General features: G+C 28.8%; 1 long non-coding RNA gene across 1 annotated transcript; it reads left to right on the top strand.

Annotated features, from left to right (window-relative positions):
* Window positions 1-1,594: 1,594 nt before the first annotated feature.
* LOC131594745 (uncharacterized) lies at window positions 1,595-2,526 on the top strand. The gene is made up of 2 exons (XR_009281483.1): window positions 1,595-1,734; window positions 1,841-2,526. It is a non-coding gene; the product is annotated as an uncharacterized LOC131594745 (long non-coding RNA).
* The last annotated feature ends 4,691 nt before the right edge of the window (window positions 2,527-7,217 follow it).

The following is a 7,217-nucleotide window of genomic DNA, read 5'->3' as shown; positions in this document are numbered from 1 at the left end:
AATAAAGTGTTTAATGTAGGGTTATGAAAAATAAAAAAATATAGTTTCCATGGGTTTATTTTTAATCCAATATTTTTTAGATGGAAAATAATGTAATTCAATTCTCAAAGTTCATATATTTTTATATTAATTAAAAGTGTCAAAACGCATTTGAAAAATCAGAAAAATCAGCTTGGTCAAGTTAAGTATTTCAGTCTCAATGTTTTGTATTTGTTTCTTTTATTTTGAGTTAGTATCCCTTATGTGCTGTTTAATGCAAAATTGCTTATAAAAGAATTAAATGTTAACAAAAATTTGAAAACTACACAATTACAATGAAGTTCTGTCCTTACTAACTATAACTCATTCCACAAAACAATACTTACTAATTACAACAAAATCTACCCAAAAATAAATGATAAATAAAGTTAAATAATAGAATATATAATTTTTACTCTCTCCGTTTTTTATTATAAGTCGTTTTGGAAAAAAATTGTATTTAAATATAAGTCGCTTTACAATTCTAATGAATAATTAATGCTACTTTTCCTATTATATCCTTAAATATTTATTATTCTCTCTCCTTTCAATTATATAAATTTATCTTCCATATGTCATTAATGAAGGATAATTTGGTAAAAACCTTCACAATTTCTCATTTTCATACAACAATTATTATTTTTCTTAAACTGTGTGAAAAGTTTATAACTACTTATAATAAAAAACGGAGGAAGTATTACAGTTAGTTACCGCGCATTCCTAACTATTATTTTTCATTATTCAAAATTTCCCTATTTATCGGAAGAGAAATAAAATAATGAAATTAAGTAAGAATAAAAACAGCAAAATATTCATTTCGGTTCTTTAACCATATTCTTAGATTTAAATTGGTCATTTATTTTTTTTATCACCTTAGTCCCTTAACCTCTTAAAATGTTTCATTCTTGTCATATTTGTCAAATTAGAGACGGATTTATCGATTGCTTTTAAAGTTTTTTCGTCGTTAATTAGATAAAAAAGATTAAAATGAAATATTTTAAAAGTTAAGAGATCAAGGTGATAGAAAAAAAAAATTAAGGGACCAATCTAAACTCAAGAGTATAATTAAGAGACCAAAAATAAATATTTTGCCAATAAAAACTCAAATAACCATTATGATTTTTAAGTCATACTCCCTCCGTTTTTTATTATAAGTCGTTTTGGAAAAATATTTTGTATTTTAATATAAGTCGTTTTACAATTCCAATGAATAATTAATGCTATTTTTCCTATTATATCCTTAAATATTTATTAATTTCTTATTTCAATTATATAAATTTATCTTCTACATGTTATTAATGAAGGATAATTTTGTAAAAAACTTCATAATTTCTTATTTTCATACAACAATTATTATTTTTCTTAATCTGTGTGAAAAGTCTAAAACGACTTATAATAAAAAACGGAGGGAGTATATGGTTAAGTGATCCATTAAGTGAGTTTAAAAGACAACTTCAACCCATTAATACAACTAAAAGACATATTTGATTTTTATTTTAATTTTTTGAATGGTCTTTGGCAACTTTAATATTGCTAAACACTATTTTATTTCAGCATAATATAAATTTGATGAATGGGAGTTTTCACATTCTAAAGTGATCAAACAATTTGGTATTTTTGCCTGTCAACAAGAAAAAAATATGTCTAAAGTTCTTAGTTTTGTTTATATTATAATTAATTTTCTTTTCTTAACCATAGAAGGTTCAACTTACGTTGGTAAGTTCACTTTGTCAATTTTTAATCTTCAATTTTTCTTCTTTATCATATACACATTTTTTTTATTCCCAATTATTAATATTCATTTTTTTCATTGACATCTTAGGATTAGATTTGTGCAGTTCTGATAAAGATTGTTCTGCTACTAAGTGTGTGTTTGCTGAAGTTGCAAAATGTATAAAGCACATTTGTAAATGTGGAAAATATTAATGGTACCTCTAACATGTAGCTTTTAAAAAATAGGGTTAAATAAGTTTTTGGTCCCTATAAATATTGCAGTTTTCAATTTTAGTCCCTCCCTACTTTTAGGCAACGGATTTTACGAAAAAACCGTTGGCAAAACCAGCTAAAACCGTTGCCAAAACTCAGGAGCGACTAAAAATGAAATTGCAATATTTATAGGGACCAAAAACTTATTTAACCCTAAAAAATAATATTCCCTCCGTCTCACAATAGGTGTCTTCGTTAAAATTTTCACACTTTTTATGAAAATGATTAATTATGTTAATTTCAATGATAAAATGAGTCTCATTTATTAAAATAACTTTATTAATAATAGATAGTGGAGTACTTAAATGAATTAAATTACAATAAATAAGAGTAAGTTAGTGGAAATAAATAATAAATATCACATTGGTATTCTAAATGGACAAATAATTTTAGACAAATAAAAATAAGAAAGAAGACACCTATTGTAAGATGGAGGGAGTAAATAAATGTTGTTGCTTTTATCTTTTCTCTCACACTTCAATCGTGTTTGTTGTCCCTTTAAATTTATATTTTTCTTTTGAATTCTTTGCTTCTTCCTATAGTATATTTTGTGTAACTTACAACGTTCTCTCTTAAATCACGATTATTTTACAAAATAGTTATGAAGGATTTCTTCGTCAAGTAACCTTCTTTATTATTGTCAATACAAAATGGCCTTGACAAAATCACAAGAAGGCTTATTGCATGAAAAAATATCTCATATCACAACTCAATATGCCATATTTTTCTAAAAAGCATAAACAATCCCACAACCCTATTTTATTTATGATAAGGAAATATATTGTTTGAAATTATGGTTGTCGAATGCTAAGGTGTCACACACAATGTTGCAATAATGTGTATGACATGATTAGTACGTAATCTATAAAAATAATAATAATTAAAAATGACACAAGAAATTGTTAATCCAGTTCGATGTAAAGTCACCTATGTTTTAATATCAAAAAAAAAAGTCACCTATGTTTAGAGAGCATTAACCAAAAAAAGGAAATTCAATCTTACTAGTCAAAAGTGCAAATCTTTCTTAATTAAACCACCTTATTTCAATGCACATTTTTCTAATACTACCCATTAATTTCTATTCACGACTCTCCTTGAATATGAGACCCCTCTCAATTTCTCTCAAACACTCTCCCTAGTGTTTGGACAGTTACATTAGCTTATGAATAATGAAACAAGTTTCAACTCAAAATAATATATTCCTTAATATAGGAATATGACTTATGAATAGAGTATAACAATACAAAACTACAACAAAACAAAATACTCAACATAACTAAACACGCCTTGCTTGATTCATAAGATTTAAGTCTTTTACAATGAAGAGTTCCTCTTTGATAGTAATTGAGTTCAGCTGCAAAGCCTATTAGGGTTTGTACTTTTAAACGGAGTTGAATAAATCCCACAAGCGCATGAAATTAAGGAAATTAAGGATTGGATTTTGACTTGGATTGGATTTTTTCCATGATTTTACTAAATCTTTATTAAAACCTACAAAAATATAAACACATTAAGTTTTAAAGTACTTTAAAATAAAAGAAATTGCTATTAAAAACATGCTAAGATGGATTGTCATTACAACCTGAAACTTGTGCATTTTCTTGTCCTTAAGAAAAAAGTATGAAAATTAAGATTTTTATGAAAACATGAGAATTTGATTATTTCAATGATTATTTCTTAGTTGACGCTCCTTAGCAGAATAATTTCATTCTCTTTCTTAAGTTCTATTTTTATTCTCATACCTCGAGATGAATAATTCAAAACACTTCAATCATGATCATCTCTCTACAAAATTTTCTATCTTTTCACCATTTCACCCGAATGACGAGTTTACGATAAACATGAATTCTTTATAATTACTATATCAAACATTTGTTAATACACTATCTCAGGGGCGACGACAGCGCCCAGCGACCTAGGGCAGCTGCTCGGGCTCTTCCTTATCTCACTCAAGAAATCGAAATATCAGAGGTTGTAGTCAATCGCAAATCCTCTCTCACTCAGGAACGTGAGTCGTCGCGAATTCCCTTCTTCTTTTTCTTTCACTTTTAAGTTTGATTTTCGATGCGGAATCATTGTTGGGATGTTATTCATTGTTGTTGTAGGCTGTGGTTTATGAACGGTGAATAATTGTTGCTAAATTCATCGTTTCGTGCTATGCACACCAAGTGTTCGGTGAAATGCCTGAACATGTTCTTTTTGTTTTTCTGCCTTGAAATCTGTTGGTTACAGGTCCAAGTTGTTGTTATCGTGTTTACACAACATTGTTTATAGATTTATATATTCAAGAAGCATCAAAGAATTATGTTCATGATGTTTTTTAGTGTCATTGCAATTGTTGGCAGTTCTTAGTTCCTTGCTGTAAATATATATTCTTTTTTATGATTTTATGAGACTACTCTTTCAGCCTACTCTTGCAGCCTATGAATTCAAAGGCTTTGAAAGGTCAGAAAACCATAAGAACTTTAGTTCAAGGTTTGTTTCTTGGAGGTGCTGATGCAATTGTGACATTATTAGGGAAGGAGTTTTGTTGGGGCTGAAGAAGGAAAATTGTTCTGAAATAAGTTGGATTTGTTCTGTGTTTAATTGGGCTAATTACAATATGGTTCTTCTTTAAATGCACTTCTTAACAGAAGCCATTACAAAGTGTCAACAAAAGGAAATCTGATTATGTAAAGTCATCAATTCCTAAAGATGGGTGGAAATGGATAATGCATAAGATAATTGAGCTTGATTTCAATCCTTATGGAGGAAAAATAAACGAGGTAACAGAAGCTAGTTTAGAAAAGAATTTTATAAGTTAGATTAGAATGATGTATAGTTACATGACACCATTTATGTCAAAGAGTCCACAAAGTGCTTATTTAAATTATAGAGACCTTGATATTGGTATCAATAATCATGGTAAGGATGAATATAGTAAAGGAGTGGTTTATGGAAAGAAGTACTTTGGTGAAAATTTTGAAAGGTTGGTTAAGATTAAGAGTGATGTTGATCCTGAGAACTTTTTCTTGAATGAACAAAGCATCCCAACCTTTCCAAACAAGGCATAGGAAACATAGCCGACACACAAACAATTGAATAGATCATTTGATTAATTTTTATTACCTCTTCTGACCCAATGTGTATTCATGGAATTGTTTATTTTCATATTCAATGTTTAAAATATGAGTAACCACTAATTTTATATTTTTATTTTGTTAGTATGTCAATTTATGTACCTACTCAACAACACTAATTATTTGATCTTATCATAACTCCACAATTAGATGCACTTAGATGAGAATAGTACTAGAATTAGTTACCTTTTAGAAGTCATATTTTGCAGCTCTTCTACTATTCTATGGAGGTTATGGAAAGGATTTGAGAGATCATTACACTGATCAATAGAAATCAAACAAAAAGAATATTTACACTAAAATTTGAAGGGTTTAAGTATATGGATCATATCCATTAGATGTCTCTCAAAATTCACTTCCATTACAACTAGAAAAATGAAGGGAATTTCTTAGTACAATTGTTGGTAATTGCAACTATTTTTTGCCCAGGCTTTATAATTTTTCTGGCTTCGCCACTGCACTATCTTTTGAGGTCTTAAGGGTTGTAACACAACTTTAATTAGGTTTGGATAAATTTGGAAAAAGTGGATTAACTCAGAGTTATGCATTAAATTCCTTCATTTATCCATTTTTAAGAGGTTTTTGTTTATTTTTCCATAATCAACACATTTAGGGGTAGGTCCTAAGCTATTTTAAAGTTTATCTAATATTTTTGGTACCCGTTCTTTTTTTAATATTTTTTTTTAATTCTCTTTGTTTTTTTCTTCTTTCTTGTTTTTTTCTTCCGAAGGGTACCTATTTTTCCGATATTTTTTCATAGTCTCTTTTATGAAGTTTAATCTTAAGACCACCACCCAAAACTTTAAATGTTGTTATTTCAGAGAAACCCGAACCTAATTGTATGCTATACTAAATGTTTTTCTTTCTTATATATAACTTCAAACGGATAAATTATTTACAAGTCAGTTCAGATAGGAAACTATTTTATTCGATTTAAAACAAAGAAAAGACTGGGCTCTAGGGGGTAGCAAATGATATAAAATTACATCATAATATAAGGTACTTCTATGAGGCTCTAAGTATGAAAAAATGTTCTTAGTGTGAGAATATGTGACAATTATATCACATGGAGGAGTCATCTATTTTATTTGATAAATAGTTGCGAAGAACGGTTGAAGACATAGTGATTGATGGAGGTCATTTCTTCTTAGACCTTTAATGGATGGTGGCTTCTTTATCTATTAGAGTTAGAGAATTATGTTTATACTTAGCAATAAAGGCTAACTCGTATAATTTTGTGGCTTTATAGGTCAATACCTAGCTATTTCAAGACCATATATTGTGAGATGGTGTGATTTTTGATATGTACTATAATTTTGACAAAGTTTTGGATAGTCTTACTAGTACGTTTCAAATTTTTCCTTTAGCAGCTTTATTAGTAAGGACACCGTCCCCTTAAAGGCCAATAAATTTTGGCACACGTTTTATTTTTAGTAAACGTGTTATGGACTTGAAAGTAAAGTTTGACATACACCTATATAAAATGAAGTTTCTATAAAAAATAGTGTTACTTATATGAACATTTTTAATATGATTGATTTTTCCATTTGTTTAGCAGTCCAACTTATTGTCTCTTTGTCTTTCATTTATGTGTAATCTTTATTTGATCATGTTTGAGCCTCCACGAACACTCATGATTAACTGAGTTTGTATGAAGAGGTATGTCATTTATGAATTAAGGAGGAATTTCTGCGCAAATTAAGAATTTGAAGATATGGTGGTTATGGTTGCAGTTACAGATAAAAATGTTGAATCCAAGATCTGGTTCCTCGACTCTTGCTGCTCTAACCATATGAGTGTTCGAAAGGTGTGGTTGGAAAATTTCGACGAGTCGAAGAAGAGCAAGGATAAACTTGCAGATAATAGCTTATTGCAAGCAAAAGGTACTGGCAATATTTTTATTCAAAGGAGCAATGGAGAAAAATATATCATCAATGATGTACTTTATGTACCTGGATGAAGTGCAATCTGCTAAGTGTTGGACAACTGATCGAAAAAGGTTTCTCAATGGTTATGAAAGATAGAGCATTCGAACTCTTTAACACTCAGAATAATTTGATCTTGAAATCTCCTCTATCAAAGAATAAGACATTT

Source organism: Vicia villosa, linkage group LG4 (genome assembly GCF_029867415.1).
Source record: "Vicia villosa cultivar HV-30 ecotype Madison, WI linkage group LG4, Vvil1.0, whole genome shotgun sequence".
Lineage (NCBI taxonomy): Eukaryota > Viridiplantae > Streptophyta > Magnoliopsida > Fabales > Fabaceae > Vicia > Vicia villosa.
The sequence above is the reverse complement of the archived record's forward strand: the minus strand, read 5'-3'. Positions and strand labels throughout refer to the sequence as shown.